General features: G+C 38.1%; 1 long non-coding RNA gene across 1 annotated transcript in view; it reads left to right on the top strand.

The window, feature by feature from the left end:
* Positions 1-745: 745 nt before the first annotated feature.
* Positions 746-22,227, top strand: part of LOC106042214 (uncharacterized) — a 95,017-nt gene continuing 73,535 nt past the window's right edge. The window contains exon 1 of the long non-coding RNA XR_010829582.1: positions 746-2,409. This is a non-coding gene — a long non-coding RNA (uncharacterized lncRNA). The remainder of the gene's footprint in view (positions 2,410-22,227) is intronic.

Raw genomic sequence — 22,227 nt, forward strand, 5'->3', positions numbered from 1 at the left:
TAGTAACTTTCCATTTTCTTTACCAGTGGAACTGTCCTTTCTTGGGGTGAGTTGAAAGCATCCATATTTTTTGACTGGATCTGATCTATGTCTGCAATATTGAGTTCAGCCCACTGATTAAATTGGTCAGACTGTGCAGTTCATGGTCTTCAATACAACTATGCCAGAAGATGTCAGTACTATGCTGTTTTACCACCATTGTTTGGTTCAGTTAACAGTTATGAAAAGCAGAGGTAAGAATTACCAGTGGCATAGTTCTGTCTGCTACTTGTGACTAGAGAAGGTGCAAATGAACACCAAATCACTATTTAAACAAAATACATAATCAAGTAAGGTGACTTATGACTTTTTTTTTTGTTGTTAGCATCCTTGTCTAATTGAGTTACAAAGTCAGAATAATCACTGCAATTACTTGATGATTCTGAGTGTGAGGATATGTGGGCATCCTTGGTAATCCTGTTTAGTCATCTTTTTTGTTTTTTCCCTTAAATCATAACTTAATCCCCGTTAAAGGGAAAATTTTGAAGTAGAAAAGACAAAATCATGTTTGAAGCATTGCATGCTAAAGAAGTGACTCACAGAATATTAAGCACCTAAATAGGTTTCTTCCAATACAAAAATGCATATGAGTAGAAAACTTTATATTAGCCACCAGTATTGAATCAAACCAGTGAATCTGATGAAGCTGCACTTGGCCCTTTTTCATCAGCACTTCTGTGAACTTCCTCTCCCAGATTTCAGTGTGTGGTTGAGGTGTCATTTGAAAATGACTCCTCTATGAGGAAAGATGTTCAAATACCCTTGTACTTGACGATATGTAGCCTTTTAACAATTAGGTTTATGTACACTTAACATATTTTGGTACCAAAATATGACAAATAAGGGTTTAGATGTTCATTCTTTTGCAGCTGATTCCTATGAAAGTAGGATGAGTTTTGCTTATGGCTGTAGTAGGTGGCATTGCATGGCATCTGGTGGCCAAGGACGTTTCACTTTTTTTCTTTTTTTTCCAAACTGATGAGGTAGGAAAGAGCAAGTAGAAAATGTGAGAATAAGCAAGGTTCTGTAATAAAACGAAGAGTATCCCTGAAAGCAACTCTAATGTACGTGAGAAATGTGTAAGAATTAACACTTGCCTTGCTTTTAAGGTAAAAATACTGGGAAGAGCAGCTGATTACTTTACAGATCTTAAAAAAAAAAAAAAAAAAAAAAAAGAGAGAGAGAGAGAGAGACTCAAGACTTGTGCCCTGCAATAAAAGTAAAGGCTTCTTAGGAAAGTTGGGCACGCTCTATATTTATAGATTTTTTTGCCTGATAGTAGAATACCTCACTTGTTTGAGAGAATAAACATTAATAACTGTAGAGAAACTTGGAAGTGCAACACTTTGTGTATGTGTGTTTAGAAACAGGGATTGAAAGTCAGTAGGATGAACATCTCTGGTCTCTGCCCTATTACTGAGTAATGAACTGTTTGCTGAATAGCAGTGGTGAGAGCAGATGGCCACCAGCAGCTCATTCTCCATGAAAATGATGACAGTTTCACAGAAATAAGGATTGGTTTGATTTTTCCTTCTGCACTAGGGAATCATATGTTGTGTATTGTTTATTATTTCTTTGGCTAATGGAAGTTGGTAATGGAAGTACCAGAACATAAATTCCTGAGTCTGTCAGGAGCTTGACAAGATATTCTGTTGGATGAGCCTTCCCAAGATTGAAGACCTCTGAGTGTGGAAGGCAGTGCTGTGTTCAGTGCTCTGGCAGTAGATTTTTTATTATTCTCTTATCTGTGGAGAAACATTGCAGACTTGAATGATGAACTCTCTTAATCCTGACTGGACGAGGAATGTCAGTCTTACTAAGATTGTCTGGCGCTTGAGGAGTCTTTGCCTACTATGGTCAGATTGGTTTATAATATTACTGGTTCTGCAGCTATATGTGAAAAAGGGATGAGGCATTCAAATTGTGTGGCTTTTTTGATTCTTACTTAAGAACAAGACGATCCTTTCCTTCACCACTTCTCCAAGTACTGAACCAGAAACATCCTGGGCCTGTTTTATTCTGGAGCTGGACTTTCTCTGACTTGAAATCTAGTTCTTTCTGGAGTTTAGAAGTTTACCGTTGTTCTGTAATTCTTCATGACAGGATCTGCCGTAAGCTGAGGGTCTTGCCTCCATCTGGTTTGTTCCTCTGGAAGCTCAACAGTAGGTTGCAGCAGATAGCAGTTATGTTTCTTCTACAAAAGCTCAGTCTCATATCATACCTGTTGTACCTGGACAGATCTATGTTGTTCTGTCAAAAATAATCAGAAAAATGCAGTTTGCAATACCATTATTATTGTTTTTGTCTCACAGGAAAAGCTTGCTTTCTATCAGCTGTAGAGGAAGTTGAACCTGTCCTCATCTCCTTTAGGTGAGTCAATAATAAATTATTGCACAGAAGTGAGGAACAGTTTTTTCTTCCTCATTGGGACCTTTTTCATGTTGCTGTGAATGTGGGCAAAGAGCAAGGTAAATGTCACCTGATTTTTGGTGAGCCATTCGATATATAGCAAGGGCCAGGGTATAAGGTGTGGGAGGGTAAGAATCAGGACAGTAACATCTTGGGAGCAGGGACTGGAAGTCCAGCTTCCCATTTAAAGGTCACTTGATCATAAGGCTAGAGAACTGGTCTCCTGCTTGTTACTTTCTGGATAGTGGCATTTCTTCCACAGAGGACTGGTAAGTGTTTGTCTCTCCCATTATAGTGCAGTCAGACTATTTCTTTAATAAGTTGAAGGAGTGGAAGCAATCCGTGAAGCTACCCCAAAGATTCTTGGGGGAGAAGAGGGATTTCTGTGGCTGCTAGGTATGCATTAGCTTTCTAATGAGACAAGAAGTACCTTGAAATGTGTAGGTTTTCACAAAAGGTTAATTGACATAGTGCGCAGAAGAAGAGGATGACTGTCAAAAATACGTATCAAACAGTAAAGATATTTTCTTCACAAAAGTGTAGAGGAAGTGTGAACCAATAGTATGTTAAATAGGATAAACGTTATTTGCATGCAAAGGCAAACTCAAGGTTTTTTTTTTTACTGCTTCGCTGAATCAGTGAATTAATGTTTAATTCTGATGAATAAACCCATTAATATATGCATATTTCTTACTGTCCTAGATAAATGAGCTTTTCAGACAATTTTGTTATTCCCTCAGGGGATGGTTTCTACATGCCTGAGTGTTGCTGTAATTAGGTGATGACATAGTATTCCAGTAGCTATTTTTAAGATATGGTACCTCTGTCACTAGACTGTAAGTTTGGCTTCTTTGTTTTTAATTTATGAAAAGGAGCTCTCTTGTTTGAAGGAATCAGATGGAGCAACTCTGGTCTTTGGGAATATGTAGTATTTAATGCCATACCAGTAAGGGAAGAGCAGAACTTAGAGGAACTGCCTTTGGCAGCAAAGAACTCAGTACTTCCTAAATTCAGTCGATCTCCTCAATTTGCTTGCCTATCAAAATAATTCAGTTCTTAATTTACCAGAAAGAGAGACCACCATACTCTCTAGCTGGGTTTCAAGCAAAAGTTATTGTTTAGAGAAATATCGTGTAAGTCTAGGTACACTTGGGAAGCTGAACTTCTCTGTTAAAACGGTTTGGTAGATGCAGGTACCTGAAACCTAGAGAATGGCTCAGCTGATGGTGCTGTCTCTTCTCCATGCTCTTATGTGATAGCTCTTGATGGGAAGTTACTACCAATGCATGGCTGACACCCCATGACATTCCAAACACCTCCAAAGTAGATTTCTTCGATTTAAAAAAAAACAAAACAAAACAGAAGCACCTCATTTAAAATGCAGTCCATGTCTCCAACAATTGTTTTTCAGATCTTGAGATTTAGATAATGCTTCTATTCACACTACTGTATTTAAAAAAATGAACAAATGTCACTTAAAACTACAATGATCATCAGAACTGTACGATCCCTGTCCTCAGCAAACTGACACTGTTACTGATAGCAGCTGATTAGACAGAAGGTAATCACTACACTGTCAGGATCTTTGGCAGCATTTTTTGTTAAACTCAGATTTTGATGTTATAGTCCTCGGTATACATCCCTGTTCATTAAATTTTGTGTAATCTTTTGGGATTTCCTAATATACTCTAGTGTGCTTACATACTGTTACTTTTATACACAATCCTGTTGAAGGATTGTTATGAATAATAAATGCTAAAAATATATATTTACCTCAAAGATCTTGGATTTATTCTTGATCTGGGTAGAAGTAATAGGTAATATTGGTCAGGCACAAAGAGCAGAGATTTTGGTAAACAGATGGGGACAGAAGTCTAGCAATTAGATATTAAGGGTTGGAATACACAGACTCAAGTTCTTGCTCAATTTCAGTCAGAGGTTTTAGCCTAGATTTTCCTGCCTCTGGCAAAGAGTAGCTGTTTGAACTTGTGTTTCCCATGAGCCAGGCCTAGATTTAAATATTCTTACAAGTTTACAAAATCTCTTGAGTACCAGGATAGAACAGAACCTGAGTTTAAGGACTGCCACAAGACCAAATGGCTTCTTATCTGTTTCCATAATATGATATATATGCGATGGTATAAGTGTACTATTAAATAACCATTTCTTTAAGTAAAATGTATGACTTGACAGGAATATTGGTATGACTTTTGACTTAGTCTTATGTGAAAATTGTAAGCTGAGAAGTTTAAAAGCAGAGAAATAGTCCTGATGCCTTGAGAATAAGCTCTTTTACTATTTTTTTAAAGCTTCACTTATTTTTGTTTTAATTCAATTTTCAATAAGTGAAACAGCTCTTTTTTCAGTCTTATTTTGACAGAAAACAAATAGTGACTCCAGCAAATGAGGTGTATAAATGTGTGAATTGGACACAAAATGTCAACACACAGTTGGCCTTTTTTAATTTGTAGTTTTCGGTGCCAAAGGAGTGACATTCAGCATTGGCTTCAGTGTTATATCATAGCATGCCCCTGTAGTGGTGTCCCAGTGAGACAGGGTTCTAGAATGAAAGGTGCAGATTTTTATTATTTTTTTTCTTTGAGCAATTTCATGATGTTTTCCATTCTGAGGCTGTGAAATAGTGTAAACTAAGCCAAGTTAACTGCTTGTAGAAGACTTTCTTACAAGGGTGAGTTTTCAGCAGGGGGGAACATACAGAAAGAAAGGATGCCTCAGTGAATACGGTGCTGGCGTCAGTCTTGGAGATAGAAGGTCATTCAGCTCCCATCTCTGAGGCTTCTTAAGGAATTGTTCTTTCCTCACTACCTCTGCTGTTTGATGGGCATTGAAAATAGAAATCTGAAAGGGCTACGAAGAGCTCAGATGGTTAGCTACTGAAAGTCATGTTAACGCTTCTAGGATCAGTTTTCTCATTGATAGTCCCAGTATTTTGGTGGAGTTCAGAATTGGGTGTAGCAAATGGCCCGAGGTTTAACAGCATGCATTTGGGGCATAAGGCATTCACTGGCTTTTGTACAAGGGAATGGTGCCACCTGCCACTGCCCGGATAGAAAAGTAACTTGAAATCAGGCCAAAGAAGGAGAGGTCATACAGTCCTGGACAAATCTGGCAGTTCCAAGGCACGTAGCCCTGAATGATAAGCTGGATCATCTATGCCGCCAGTCTTTCAGAATCAATCGTAGGTGCTAAAATGAAGTGCACCCCTGAGCAGTGCTAAACTCTGACAGAGCTGTAAATGTTATATTGTGTTCACTCTTCTATCAGTCTGAGATATACCGCAATGACTTTCCTTAAACTTCACTTCAAAAAAACTAGGTTGTTTTTTGAAAGTAGATCTGTGATTAAACAAAAAAATGGATAAAAAGGATATAAAGGTCGTTAGGGTTGTTTTCTTATGTTTGTGCGTGTGCATGCACAAAATCGTTTTCACTGTCTCTCAGCTGCAAGGCTGATGTGCCTCCTACAAGAAACTGCTCTTATAGCAGCTGGCACGTGGCATCCCATTTTTTGGCTTAGATATCTACAATCCCACTTGACTTACTCACTGAACACTTGTGCTCTGTGTGCTACTTTATTTCCTGGCAAACAAGGGAGCTATGCTTCATATTAACCATGCCAATGAATAGAGGGGAGGATAGTGGAAGAATATGAAATTTACTTTAGAGAACAGGTTGTGCAGTGTCCTTGACCTTGGGATTTCCTGACTGCTGGCTGTGTCTGTCAAGAATCTGTGTTGCTGAACACATTTGCCATTTAGTTGTTACTTTACCAAATACAAATTTGTTAATTTTAAATTCAATTTAACTTCAATTATTCTTTAATTTGCTCAACTCTATTTGCTATTTTGCTCTAATTTGCTATTCTTTGATTCAGCTCAACTAGAAATTGTCTCTACAGCTTTCTCATGTAGAATATACATATATATATATATTCATATATATATGAAAAAATATTGGCCAGCCTATTAAGTGAGATTTTTCAGTTGTGTTTTTGTTGTATAGTAATGAATGTTATGAAGGCAGCAAGAGGGGTTATTTTCCCACTGTTACCCTATTACACAGTGAGGGATGTACTGTCATATGTTGCATGACCCAGTCCCTACCACATGTACAGATTGCATAGAGAGACTTTCCTAGCATTACCCTCTCACTTTTGTCTAGCATATAATACAGATACTCAGCTGTTTATGAAAGAGTATCTTATTTGTATTTCAAGAAGCATGCTTTTTTTCTTTTTCAAGCTCAAAAATCTATCTATCTATCTTTTTTGCCTTGTATCTGATCTCACTCGGTTAGTGTTTTTGCTTATTTGAGTGTAAAACTATCTGGTTTTGTGCCTAAGTTTATGCATTATCTACTTTTGTGTGTTTTCAATTCCTGTTGGTGCATAGATTGAGACTTCTTTACCTCTTGAGCTTGGATTTGAATAAATTTTATGTATTGATTTATAGCAGTGAAGGTCTCTATTCAACTTTCTAGAATATTTTGTTGAAAAACTGAAATGTTTTTTTTTCATTGTTAGTCTGTCTGTTGAAAGGAAAAGAACAATGTAACTGAAATTAACTGAATTCAGGAAAACATTTCAGTTGTTACTTTTGGTTTATTCTGCCTGCTCAGAGAACAGAAGTCTGGCAACAGATCTTTGAATAGCTGCCTGACACTTGATAAATGCTTCCAATCCATCTATTTCTATTACATAAAGCAGAAAACTTTATCAGAGCTCTGGAATGATAAGATTTCTTACAAATCATGTTCTTCCCACTAGTACGTAGTCATACCTCTTGATGTGGACTGTAGTAATCTGGTTTTGAAAATACTGTTTTTCAGTGTCACGTTCACTGACTTTCTTCTCAGTGTTTCCTTTTCTAAGTGCAGTTTTCATATTTCTTGACCAAGTATCTAGATATACTCACAAGCTTTTTAAAGTTGAGTTAAATCATTTAGAGAGTGAAAATTAAGTGTTCTGAAAGTTGGCCATTCAAAGGTGTGTGGGAGACTTTGAAGTGGTAAACCACTGTTTGTGATACGTCTGTGGGGAAAGGACCTGCGTCTAATTTACTGGAATGAACTGAGAAGATTTGAACTTGGTTATGCCCTAGACAAGTGAGGATAAATTAGACCATCATGGCAGAACTAAGTACATCTTAATTTACTGAATTTCATAGCTGCCTGGGGCTATTAAATACAGGGGTTCTCCCAGAGTCAGAGGGAATGCTGCTGCTCCATGGCACAGTCTCTTCTTGGTTTGGTCTGAGACACACAGATATATCTCCCTGCAGTTGGAATGAAATGAAGAAGATAAATACCAATTAATATAGCTTCTTTGTGCAGATTTCTTGGCTAAGATTTGGAAGATACTTGGCCCATCTCATGCTGAAATGCTCCAGAATAAGCACTGTGCTGTTTATGGAGCAGGATTATAGCTGGACAGATTCTTTTCTGACTTGCTCAAACACGTTCAAGCAGCAGGGTTCACATACTGCTGAGTGAACGTGGAGTGAATCTGGCAGCTCTTGGAGAAAGTTATGGATTCAATATGCAAGAAAAGTGTTTGCTGTTAAGTATTTGCTATGTTGGTGGCTGTTTCAGTGGCTGTAATTTAATGAAAGGGAGTGTGTGTGTGTGTGCGTATGCACGTGGTGTAGAGTTGCATAGTTTTGTGTATAAAGTTGGGTATGTTGGGTTATAGTTGTATATATAGGTTATAATTTCCATGTGGCTTACCGAGGATGCTTGGGATGAATGATGATCTGCTAATGTTCTGGTAAGTTTATTATTTATCCAGCAGAGCAGCTATTATCTGTTTTGTCAACAAATGACAGTGCTTGGTTTGTGATTCCTTTTTTTATCTTCCCATGGCTTGTCAAATTGCTTCCAATGGGATATTGATGTTTCAAATCTACATTACCTGCAGAATGCGCTGCAAATATATAAAATTAATCTTTCCTTATGCAGCTGTTTTTCCTTGACTGCAAAACTTTGGTGCTTTCTTGGTGGCAGTCATGCATGTCTGTCTGCTTTTTTTTTTTTTTTTCCCCAAGGAAGTTATAATTTTTACTGAAAAGCTTCAATGAGCATCACACTGGCTCAGAGAACTTGTTGTACTGAATGACCTAAGATGCTGTACTTGTGATACCCAGAAAACTAGACAAGCACAGCATGGACTGGAGAACAAAAACATATGCTGAGTTTTGCTGTGAAGACATTTTTTTTTCTTTATGCAGCTTAGGGAATCCTGAGTAATTGAATAGGAATAATTAAGCAAAGGTAAATCTCCTGAGTATTCAATGATTTTGGGTCTTGTTCTAAAGCTTACTGAGGTAGTAGTAGTCTCTTGTTTTTTTAATAGCTTCTAAAACATTCAGAAGTCTAGTGATTAATTCAATGAGCTGCATTACCCTAAGATCACTGGTATTTCATCTATCTTATTTGAAATTTGACAACTTGTAGCAGATAAGAGCTTTGTGTGTGTTTCTTGTACTCTGCTTCTGTTCCTTGGGCACTGCTAATGCATACTGGAGATTACTCATTGAATCATTCATTCAGTTAAAAGGAAAGAAGGTTGTTCATTGTTCTTAGCTACTGCAGTATGCCCTTCTGCATGCTTAGCTACTTCTCATCTTCCTAAATTTCTGGGAAATTTGTGTTGCTCAATGCAGTGTCCCAGCATTAGCTGGGAGAGGACAGCCACCTGTGGCAGAGTGACCAAACTGCATCTATTGTGTGATCCTGACCAATGGTTTGCTGTTAGGATTGGTGCTTTCCTTCTAGTTATTTTTTCTGCTGTAGAAGCTTTCAGGCATCCGCTGCTGCATTGTACTCTTCTTTCTTTCCTTGGTATGATATGAGAGGGTATCTGCAAGAAGATGAAATCGCCCCCAAACAAAATCCTCAATCAGAGCTCCTGTGACAGACTGCTGCAGTTCTGTGCTGTGCCTCAGCATGAATATCCTGGGGTCACACCACAAGCACGCTGAGCTCTCTCCACTGGCAGCTGATGGTGCCAGTTGATAATGGCACCCACGATTGATGCTGGTTAGTGGGTTTCAAAGCTGCTGTATCCAGTTTTGTTGCTACTTTACAGCAAATCGAACTGTGGACTTTTATATAATAGCTTGACACTTGACATTGTGGTGCTTGAAATTCTAGAAAACTCACAGATATTTTCTTTTCTTAGTTTCCATGTACAGACACGGGTTATTTTAAGCTGCTGAGCTGCCCAGACAGGACAGTTACTTCCTGCAAGACAGAAGACTTAAACATTCAAGTAAAACCACTGTGCTAAATGAGTTTCTTAGCCTTTAATGTGATTTTTTGAGAATGTTAAAATTACTGTTAACTGCTGTTCCAGTCTGGTTTTACAGGCTGGATATGGATTACTTGTGTTACAATATTTGTGGGTCATAACTGAAGTGAATTACTGCCTTATTCTTCGGGATTTAAAATAGGCTAAGTGGCAAAGAGCAAGCAGGCATTAGGGATGGGAGGATGAGGACGTAAGACTACATTTGAGAGGTGGCAGCGCCTGCACTTCATATGAGTAATTCTGTCTCTACTATAAAATCACTTAACAGGGCACAGGAGATTTTTTCTTTGGAGATTTTTGCGCTCAAGGCCATTGACTGGTTATCATTGAAAACATACATCAGCTATGTCTGCTTGAAATTTCTGTAAAAACTGAAAATTGAAGAAGCTGTTACTGTAATAGTCCCTCTGGAACATGGTTTCTGCTACTGTGTTTACCTAAGTGAAGAGCATGGTAGAACTATACGGATAGCTCTGAATATGATGGGAACAATGTTAGATTTCTAACTTCACAAACTTCTTGTACAGAGGTATTATTTTTATAATTACACTATTTAAGTGTTTAGGAACTCTAGCTGGGTACCAGAATCTCTGTGGCTGATAGGTGTTAAATAATGCTGAGCCTTCCCTGATGTGCACCTGCCTTATCTGTACTTCTTTGTTGTACTTGATCTCAGTCTGTAGATCCAAGTTCATCCATACTGGCCTTCTGCAGTGCTTGTCTTCTGCCCGCTGGAAAGGACAGTTCTGCTCAGAGGAGGTTGTCCGTGCAAATTAGCCAGCTTTCTTGGTCCCCTTCACTTTCCAGGGCAGTTCTTTACAGGATCCTGTCAAACAGATACCTTTACAAACCAAACACAGTTTTTCTGAAGACCGGGTTTTTAATTCTGCTTTTTGTCTTGCTCACTCATCTCGGGGTCTTAAACTCTGCAGTCTTGTGGTCAGTGCTGCGAACACTGCCCTTGCCCTTTATATCATCCAGAAGCTCTTCCTTGTTTGTGGATAGCAGATTCAGCAGAGCACCTCCTCTGGTTGGTTTGCTGACCACCTGCGTCAGGAAATCTGGAAGTCTCCCGGATTGTGTCCAGTGGCATTGGCTTTCCAGCAGATGTTGAAGTGGTTAAAGTCACCTGAGAGTACCAGTGCCTGTGACTGCAGCTTTTTCCTGCTGCCTAAAGAAGGCTTCATCTGCTTGCTTTTGTAGATCAGATCTGTAGCAGACACCTACTGCAACATCACTTGTGCTGGTGTGGTCTTTGGTTCTTACCCACAAGCTCTTAAGTTCTTCGTTTTATGTCCCATGGCAAAGCTGCATACACTCAAGACATGCTTTTGTAGTGTGATTCCTCCTCCATGCCTGCCCACCCTATCTTTCCTAGGGACCTTCTTCTGTACCTCCATGGGAGCTAACTCACAATTTCTCAATTAATCCCAGTAATGCTGCAACTGTGCACTGACTTCTGCAAGTCATGCTGTTTTCTATAGGAGAAGTGTGAGAATCTCCCCTTTCATGCTCACCCCTAGACACATCTGCTCTATCCCTTGTGTCCCTAGCTTTCCTTCATATTAAAGTAGCTTTCTCCTGGTACGTCTAATTTAAGTTCATATCTTTTGATTTACTTAAGTAGGGAAAGGAAAGAAGTCCTCAAAATTTAAGCACTCACTCAAATAAATGTAAAATTATGGAGTCTATTTTGCAAACAGGCTCCAATTTGGCAAAGTAGATCCTACAGTTCAGGAAACATCAAAAGTAAAGCTGCCTCTGAAACTTTTAGTGCTTTCATATGCACTATAATATGTTTGTGCAACTCTTTCCAGTTGGAACCTTGCCTCATTTAGATGGACTGCCTAGTGACAGAGACAGCTGTTCATGTTTATTTTCATCCTTGTCCTTAAACAAATGGACTTTCTCATTCTCAATATGCTGGTTTCACAGCCTGTGGTCCATTTGTCTACTAAAGTCCCAAACTACTCTCAAACTGATAAAAATCTGAATCATGTTCATTAACTTTACTGGATTTATTCCAGATTTATAAGGCAATTACAGTTAGAAGTGTGTTGAAAATAAGGTGCAGATGCTGGCATCTGCAGATAAGGCAAAGAAGTGTGTGATTCATACACTAGGTAGGGCTGGGATAACTTCCCTGAACATCAACTCATTTTGACATGCACCAGATAATTCTTCCACGCTATGAAATAAGAATTTTTAAAATGCTTTTAGTATTGTGAAATATCAGTTCTGGGCAGTCTTGTTTCCATGTATTTGTTAGAAGGTGCTTGGTCTAAATTACGGCTGTGGATTTGAATTGAATTCAGTAGGCTAAATCATATGCAGGTGAACAAGTTGCTCTTTATACATTCAATTTGCAGCTAGCTTTTGCTTTTACATCCTTACAACACTTGCTCCCCCATTTGGTCAAGATGACATGTTGGGTAGGCGTTGTGGGGAAACCTGTAGGAAGAGAAAAGATGCAAGGACCTAACTGATCACTGATAAGTCACTTGCAGTAAAAGAGTTTAGGTTGTATATACAAACATATATTTGGTGTTTCTGAACTTTTGGATTTCATTCACATAAGCTTTCATTCAAATTTCTTAGACATCAGGAACTAATATCAGTTGAATGATTTAAAAAAAAAAAAAAAAGGCTAACTTAAAGGTATTTTTAACTAGCCCGCTTACAGTCATGTTTCCTTCCAAGTTTGGTCGATGTTGTGGCATCACGCCTTTGCAATGAGTGCCTACTATCAGGGCCTAGAGAGCACCTGAGAGCACTAGTCATCCTGACCAGCCTCACCTGGGGTCTCCATCCACGGTGAGGAGCCCCAGTCAGAGCTCAGGCCTAGACCCGCAGTACAGGCCAGCAGCCCTGCCTGCTGCAAGCCTGACCTGGTGACTGGATGTTGTGGCTCGACCCTTGGCCCAGCCCTACCTCACCTTGTGTAATGAGCTCCAGCCCCTGCTGCTGTCACCAACCTGGCTCTGCTCAGGGCCTGTGGCCACAGCTTGGCTTCCCTTGTGGAGCAGCCCCGTGCTTCCTGCTCCCTGATACCTGTCTTCAGTCCTTCCTCTGTACTGCTGAGTGGTAGGATGAGCTAATGAGAACTTTCTAAGTTCTTTTAGGCACAGAGGGAATAGTAACACATCTAGGATGAATGTTGCAAATTAACGAAACCATAATATCAGAGGAACTAGCAAAAGGCTTATTATGCTGGAATAATTTACACATCTGTAGCAAGTGTCTGCTAATGTTTTAGTGAAACTTAAACCTAGATAGGCTTATTACTTTTTTCTACGATTTTCTGTACTACTTGATTTTTATGTGGATGAAGATTGAGCATCTGCTTCCCAAGACCGATGGAGGTTAGGTGAGAGCATGCAGATGTTAATGTTGCTTGCACTTGGAGCGTGCAGTTTGCAAAATGATGTTTTCTTCTTTCAAGACTGTAGGAAAAGATACATTCTTCCAGTTCCTATTTTATATATGTATATGGATTTTGATGTAAAACTAGTTAAAGAAGTTAGAAGTGGTTATCTTAGTGTAGAAATATTGCGCCAGTAAATATTGAGATAAAAGTTCTTTCTGTCTTGCTCAAGCCCAGCAAGGCAAGCCTATGAATTTCTAGTGAAATCATTCCCACTTCCGTGTCGTAATTGTATTGTGAAAATGCTATTTTATCATAAAAGTATAGTGAAATACTTCTGGATCAAAGGAATTGCCATAAATATTGGTTTTTTTCCTTCTTCTTTCCTTCCTTTATCTCTCATTCTGTCAATCTTTTATTCTTAGATAATCTTTGAATATGTATTTGCTGGACAGTGTTTGCTAGGTAGTCTTATTATCTTTAACGATCTTACTGCAGTATCAATAATGTAAATTTTTTTTGTAGTATTCATGATGTAGTAACAATAGAAAATCCTTTCAGTTTGTAATCGTGTATTGTCAAAATTCTCGGCAATTCTTGAAAGGTAAGATTAACTTTTTTTTTTAATGGTGTTTCATGGGACCTATATTAACCTGCCTTCCAAATTAGACTGTTTGAATATTTGATTATGTCAGAGAGAGAAAAACTCTGCATCTGGAATCTTTGACTTCTTGTTGACAATCTGTTTTATTTTTTATTTTATTTTATTTTATTTTATTTTTTTTACATTCCAGTTAGCTTTGATATACTCTACGCAGATGTGCTTTGTAAGGGAGAAGAGTTCTGGCAATATAAAGGCCTGGAGAGTCAGGGAAGTAGTTAAAGACCCCAGACAAAACAATGAAGGTTCTCCAGAGGTGGCAGTGGAGATGTAGAGCTGACAACAGAAGTAGACTCATAATTCAACCTTTAAGGGTAATGGTTCCCAAATCAGTAGTGGTAGAGAGCTGGGTGTTACTCTTCTCTAAAGGTTTGCTACCCTTTACAATAAAGAAAACCTTTTCAGGGTAGTAGGAGTTGCAGGGCTGTGACCAGGACAAAGCAGTCTCTTTGACTCTAATAAGGATGACACTGGAAAGTTTGGGAAAAGTGGCAGCAGGCAGAAGCTGCAGAGCCAAATTCTGAACTCTACTGTTGGGGCATCTGGTGTCATCCAGGGGATGTGTAGTAGGTCACGTATAATCTTGAGAAATCCTTAAGACAGCTTTACATTTTTCAGGGGGACAAATTACTTAGCTGTACAAGTAGCAGGGGCAAAGACAAATCGCACAAATGATTTATTTAGTCACTGAGTATTTCAGAACAGTGTCTCATGGAAGCATCAGAAATAATCTCTAGTTAGAAGAAGTGAAAACTGAGAGGTATGTGGTACCTCCTTTCCCCTGGGGCCTTTTTAAATCATAAGACAGTAAATTTCTGACACTGGTTCCTGTCTCATTACAGGTCAGAAGAGTGTTCTTGTGGAGTGATGGTAGGCTATAGGCTATACCTATGATTATCTGTCTGTAATTATCTACTTTTTTAAATTGTGTAGAACAAAAGATCACCACTTTAACTTTATCTGACAAATGGACAGTGAATGTTTGCAAGCTGTTAAATTTGAATAAAAGACTTTCTGTGTAAATAGTGTGGCTAACGCATGGAATTGTCACAGTCTGCTGCAGCTTTTGAGTTCTTTGTATCCCCTGGTGTATTGCTGCAAGCTATAAGACAGACAGAGGTGAAGGGGAGGAGGTGGTTCCTGTAGAACATAATAAAATAATGAAGTGTCCTAATATAGCTGGCAGGTTTGCTTATCTAATGCTATTTAAAGCTAATGAAAGCAGTATTTCATCTTTGGATCAGGGTTTATACATATTCTTACAGTTGTGAGGATTGTCAAAGTAATTGATGTACTGCCAAAGCTGCAGTGAGGATACAAATAGATTCTTGTGTGGGCTGGAGTAGATCTTATAGTAATTTCATAGAAATTGGTGTGTGTGAAGAATATTTAGTCCCTTATTCTGAGGTAAAAACAATCCATTAGTAATGTAGTTTTTGAAGAATATAGATGTTGCTGTTCTGAATAGGGACAGTAATTTGTCTAGCCTTGTATTTTGTTGAGATTGATGGCTAAAACTTCAAAGTGAGATGCAGCAATTTTGGAATTTCATCCCTTACACATGATGCAGACAAGCTGCTCCCTATATTTGCATGTGATGGTTACATTTTGGCCCTCTAATATGTGCAAGGGTGCAGTCTTTATGATCAACACCTGCTGTGGAAGCTTTGCGGGGAGTAGGGAAAGTATTCATGCATCCTTGCCAGGTACCTAGAGCAAGCTGCAATGCAGCACACTATTAGAAGCCAGCATTTCTTGTATGTCAACACTGTTCCAGTGTTGTTGTTTTTTTTCAGCAAAGAATTACAGGGGAAGATTTGGAGCCCAGAATACAGTTAAGGACAGAAGCGGGTGCAAATGACCTTATAAAAATGAAAGGAGAAGCTTAGTGCATTCAGTGACTGTTTCTGAAGATGAACTGCATATTTTTTTTGCTGTTCCTGTTGCTATACAGTTTAAGACACATCCAGTCTGCATTACTAAACTCTTTTTAAAACTGTAAAATACTGGCAAACAAATACCATTTTATTTGGGGAAAGCCTGTCAGTGATACGTTACTGCTATGGTGCTGCTGTATAATGTATGTACTTGTTGATGTTTATAGTCTAGATGGTACACAGATGACTTATTTGCTTCACTTTCCTGCTTTGGCATGAGTATGAGTTGTAAACTTAAAATGCATGAAAGAGCAGAAATAAGAACGATAATATCTTCCTTGTCTATTCCAGTTACTGTGTTCACCATCTAGATTATTTTTTTCATGAAGTTCTTTTTCAAAGTTTAATTATTGTGGTCCTACTTCTTTGACCTGTTTTGTGTGTCCACCAAGGATGTTATACTAAACAAATCTCTGGAAATATTTAAGTGTCTTCTGGATCTTTTAAATTAGTTTTTTTTTTTTGTTGTTTCTTTGTTTGGGGGAGGAGGTCTTGCTGGTGGAAAGGCACTACTAAAGCTATTTTAGTAATTGAACTAGGACAGTGCTTTTAGTTTTCTTTGATTTAGGTACTGTTTTCCAGTTGAGGTGAAGGCACACTAATAGCTAATTTAAGTCTGAAAATGGATTTGCTTTTCTTGTTGCCTTTTATGAACCTCAGAGAAATTGCCTGTGATCTTTCAAAGGTTGTTAGAGGATGGAGAACCACTGAAGTATCAAAATTTGTGTAGAGGAAGAATCGATTGAAAAACAACTGCAAGATTCTGCCAGTAGATGGTGCAGTTAGTAAAAATATACTGCGGAGACTTCAGACTGAATGAACAAATTTTGAGTTTTGTGATTTCTGACAAGCTTTTTGGTTTGTGAGACAAATGAGCTGAGTGGTTTTATTTGTTATTTTCTTCAAGTACATTAAGTTTTGTCACCTGATAATCTCAGCTGTAGAATATAGTGGAAACTATTACTTGTAATATTCCAAATTGAGTTTGGAAGTAAATTTGCAGTTATTCTGCTCAATGGTTATATGTGCTGTTAGGTTAAATCCTCTGTACCCTATATAGCACAGATGAGTAATAGTATGAAAATAGTCTTTCATACTTGGAGAAAACTCTATGGAGCTTTCTAACTGCACTTTCAGCTTGACCTTTTTGAGACAAGCATGCTGCAACTTAGTTGTTTTTTAAATTGGAGATTCATGTACCTTAAGGACTAACAGACTGTGGTTAATTTGTGTTGTCAGAGAACGTTTGTGTTCCTTGGAGTAGCTGTAAAAATTTGATGTAAAAACCTTTTTTCAACATGATTAAATTGATAAAGAACAGATTTTTAATTTGGCTCCTAGAGGCTATGCCTAGAAACATTTGATGGGAAGGATAAGTTTCTGCAGTATGACTCAAAAATATTAGGCAGCACTATAAAGTGCTGAAACTTCTGCAGTATTCCAGAATCTAACCTTGTAAACAACAGTAATGATGAACCTCATTAAACTGAAGCTGTTGTAAAGATTTTCTTTAAAGTCTTAAGTTGACAGAAGTAAAGGCAGTATGTCTAACTCTGGGACTCTATAAAGCTGAAACTGTAGATCCCACATATGAATTGACCACTTATTCACATGGATATGTGCTCAAATTAATAACTTTGTGATAACATAATGAAAAAAATCTCACATCATTTAAGAAATTCAACAAAGTATTTTATGATGACGTGCATCAATCCTTCAGCCTGTGAAGTATGGTATAATCCTATTGACCATAGAGCAATCAAAGTAAAAACAGGGTTTTTTGGTTCTTGAGCACAATCTAAAACTTGTAGAGATGGGATCAATAACTGTCCCACTGCTGTGGTTTTGTTTGTTTGAATAACTCTGTGGGTAGTGCTGACTATGTGTTTTGGAAGCATGGCAAACAAGGGAGGAAATTGGAAATAGAAGGGATCAGTAGGAGGTAAAATGGGTGCATTTCTGTAATTTTGGCTAAAAGAAAAATTTTAACTGTCCCGATTGGTTACTTATTTTGCTCAACACTAAGGCCACTATTTTAAAAAGTAATTAGAAGTTGCGTGGGTCAATTTTATGCACCAGGTGAAACATCTGTATTCCAATCTGTCCTCTCTAGAAATACTGAATTATTGCTTTGCTTTTGAAAAGACCACCAGTCTAAGGTGCTGCTAATTGAACATTTGAAAATTAAGCAACTCTGTATCAATACTATATGGTAAAGTAGTTAAATCTTAATGAATAAACTCATATCATTTTGGCACAAAGTAGCTAGAAATACTTTTTTTTTTTTTTTAAAGAAATTTGATCTGCTTTAGAAGAACCATCCTGCTAGGAAGAAGAGGTTCAAAATAGAAAACGTTTCATGCTTCCTCTGTGAGGCATTGTCTATCCCAGCTCTTCAGTTAACAAATGCTGTGTTTGAAGTCCAGGCAGTGCACCAAGCTATGCTCCCATTTTGAATTTGTGAACTAATCTTGCTTTCAGGATTCTTGGTCTCTGCTGCCCATTAAGAGTGCTGCCTGCACCCCAAGCCTGTCAGCAAACCACGCCGCCTCAAAACCTTTCTTGACAGTTGTTTGCAAGCTGCTTAGTAAAAGCTTGCACCTATATGCTGACACTATGAATCATGGTTTGTAATACCCAAAATGACAGATGAATTGCCTACTACGACTTCCTGAAGTCTTAGCTCCTCCCATCTTATATCAGGATTGTAAAACATACATTTCATTGTGTGTTGTGTTTGCTTGATGTCTGCGGGTAACTTGCAAGTGCTCTGTATATTAACAGGTTGTGAATCTGATGTTCTCAGAGAATTTAGTTAGTTCTTAACAAAAAAAAAAAAAAACACATTATTTCTTTTGCTAATGTTGCTTCTGTTATTGTTCCAAAAGTGGCAAGAAGCAATGCGTTCTTAATCTTGAATCTTCTCAGCTCTCCACGAGAAGTAGATGTGCTGTTAAGCTCACACAGTTCTTTTAATTAGGCAATTAGCTGTAGAATGACAATGTGAGGAAATCAGGAGTGGAAAAAATAATAGACTTGCCAGGCCTTAACAGTCCATCAGTTACTACAGTAATCTCTTAGTTTCATTCCTTTATGATCTAATATCCTTGGTGGTACTGTTATGTCTATAATTCTGTCCCTATCGGTGAAGCTGTTCAGCCTAATAGATCTATCCCAGGCAAGCAGTTTTCACACTGCATAACATAGATGCTTTGCCTACTCAATGGTCCATGTCGGCTATTAAATAGCGATACTGGTCTTCTCTGTATAGCCTCTTAGTGAGTGGCTTAAGTTGGTTAGCTTGCATTGTGCAACTGTAATAATGTGGTTTGTTTGCTTGTTTTGGGTTACTGGTTGGATCTCTTGATTATTTTTATTTTTTGAAAACTGCTTTTCAATATTTGGTACCAATGCAAGCAACAGTGATATTTTTACGGAAGTATATATTGGGTCATATGCCCTTGCTCAGTATATCTTTTTAAGAAATTGGTGTGCAAGCTGTGACTTTTTAGCAGTTCATCTTTCTATTTATTGAATGCATTTATTAACCATACAGTATGTCTTTCCAGTTGGGAAAAGCTTTGAAGATGGACTGTTTCAGAGTTCATCAGTATTATTTTTAACTTTTTTTCTGTATTTTCTAAAGAGAGAAACAGTAAAACATATGGTTTGCTTTTATGAAGTACATTCTTTGACTTTTTCTGTAGTCTGCTGTGTTATAAAGATGATTAATTGCTCAGGCTACAAGATAGAACTCTTTTAGGAGAGCCTTCTTTATCTGTTAGAGGCTAAGTTCATTGAGGGAGAGAAAAACGCATTTGTACCGGCTTACAAAATGGCAAAATGGTTTGTATATTTTAGAGGTAAACATTTTTTAAAAAAAAAAAAAAAAAGAAGCTGTGGTATTGATAATACCAGGACGGGACTAACTTTATATGAACTTAAGACTACTCAGTTACAGTGAGCAATGTGCTGTTTCCTCAAATATTTGTCAGGTAGCTCAAGTACTTTGTGGTTTGAAAGACAAGCTGAACAAATAAACAAAATGATGAGGTAAATCCTGTTTGTTGTTTATGAGCTATTAGACTGAGCTGCCTGGCAATGGGCAGACTTAATTCAATGTCTGTGTACAGTAATCTAATCATGCTTTTATAGTAGTGCTTTTATCTGCAAATGAAGCCTCTGGACCGCCCCTGGATGACACCTTGTGCAAAGTCATTCACTGTTGCACGTGAAGATGTCTTCAGGAAGATTATCTCCAGGAAAAGTGGTCTTGATTTGTCTTACTGGGGAAGTGTGCTTATGTCAGGCTTCTAGAGGTAGGTTGCATGGTCATCCTGTGGATCAAGCTGGCTTCTCCAGGTCTCATGAGGAGAGGGTCACTTATGCGGGGATCTTCCCTTCACAGCTCAGGGGAGCTTCTGGATGGTGGCCAGAGCCAAAAGGAAGGCGGCATGGGGAGAAGCCGCTCATGATCCCTTCTATGGATTTCCACAAAAGATAGTACTTAACTGTGAATAGAGGGCCCAGCTGCTCCTGCTAAGAGGTACAGATAATCTTCAGAAAGCCAAAGCAGACAAGTCCGTTTGCATTTGCTCTACTCTCTTCTGAGCTTAGATGCTGTCTGGACCTCGGATAACGAGTGCCATTTTTTGAGGACTTGCTTTAGTCTAGGGGTTGCATGGACAGCAAAATCTCTCAAAGATCTTAATGACCTATATGATAAATAAAGCATTAGAGGCCAATCCTAACTTGTGTTGTAGCCTAGAGGCATAAAAAAAATCTTTATCTTATCCTCTCTTTTTCAAAGGGTGGTCTGTGTGAATACCCTTTTTTCCCTCCCTGTATTTCACTGTATATGTCCTTCTGTAGTGAGTATGAACAGATGGGGTGGACTGGCATAGGCTGAGATTTCAACAGTTAATTCTTCTGCAACACAGAATGGGAATAGATCCATCTTCTTTATCAACTGTGAGAATGCCTCTTTCGTGGTGCTGACAAAATTGAGTTCATCTGAAGGCTCTCATCTAAATAGGGGGGTTTTCTCTGATTTGATTCTTCTCCAAAGCCAGTCCTACTTTCTGTTTGTGTCGAAAGCTGCAGTAGCTTAATGATTATCTCTAAGCTAGAGTGAACTGAGCCTCTTGTGTGGTTGCATGTGGCAGTGTTGGAGCTGATCTAAATCCAGTTGATTTCACTGGCCGGGATGAGGAAATTTGAGGGGAAATCTTGTGAGGAGGGAAAATCCTTTTCCTTCTGTCTTTCTTTCTGTCTCTTTGACAGATTTATGAGACAAAACATATAGCTTTTGGGTCTGTATATTTCTGCAAAATTATTGCTTTCTGTTGTAGGTTGTTTCTTGTAAATGAAAAATACAAGAAGGAATTTGGGGTCAGTCTAGGCTAAATAGAAACAAATCTCTCATTTCTTGATGATTTTCATTTCTACAAAAATAAATTGAGCTTTGTGCATAGATTTTTTTTTTCTTTAACAAAACTTTTTTTCATACCCAAATAGCTTCCTGTGGCTGTTATTTTTTTTTTTTCACCCTGCCAAACTGTTTCTCCTGCTCCACAGAATGATGAAGAAGGGGTTGGAATGCCCCAAGTCTCTTTAGTGGACAGACTGCATTTCTTAATCACTTCAGAAAGGCAAGTTCTGTTTTTCACGGGGTAGGTTAGAGAAAAAAGGAGTAATGCTGGAGGAAGAAAACCTTGGAAGCTACTTTGGAATGAAAAATACCTATCATCTCTATCAAATATTTTGTTTAGCCTTCAGAAATGTGAGAGTTATTCCTGTTCCAGAGTTAATTATCTATCTTCTATTTCCGTTGGGGCTTTCCATTCTACATCACTAATTTTACATAACTGAATTTTGACTTGTGTGAAGTGATTAGATATTGTAAGTGGATTGAACTAGCCATATGATACATTCCGCTTTAAATGTGAATAATCCAGCCTGAGGACACACTCCATCTTCAGAAACTTTTCCAGCACTTTGATTTTATTATGAGAGAGATGAGACAATGACATTTTTTTGTTTACCCAATATGGTTTTCACTTTGAAAAAAAAATAAAAGCTTCTTTTTGATAGCTGTTACTTCTACCCCAAACTTTCTTTCTCTTGCTACCTTACCGTGTCCATAAAAGATGAAAGATTTTTACTCCCTGCTATAACCTACTGAGGGATGATGCGCAGAAAAAAGTAAAAATCCAGCAGGAAAGAAGGAAGTGAAAGTGATGTGCAGGGCTATATCTATCTTTTAACATAAAGATCCCAAATACTTGGGAATTTCTTATATGCAGTTCTGGTGTGTTTATAGCAGTTGCTATATAAAGATGTTATATTTTGTCCCCATCTGACTACAGTAAGGTAGGAACTTTCAGAACTGGGCCATTTGTTAGTAATTACAGCGCTGTATTATCAGACTAACAAGTATGTCTAGGTGGAAGACAAACGACAGTAATAGCAACGAAGTGGATAACGAAAAA

This window comes from Anser cygnoides, chromosome 2, assembly GCF_040182565.1.
Source record: "Anser cygnoides isolate HZ-2024a breed goose chromosome 2, Taihu_goose_T2T_genome, whole genome shotgun sequence".
Lineage (NCBI taxonomy): Eukaryota > Metazoa > Chordata > Aves > Anseriformes > Anatidae > Anser > Anser cygnoides.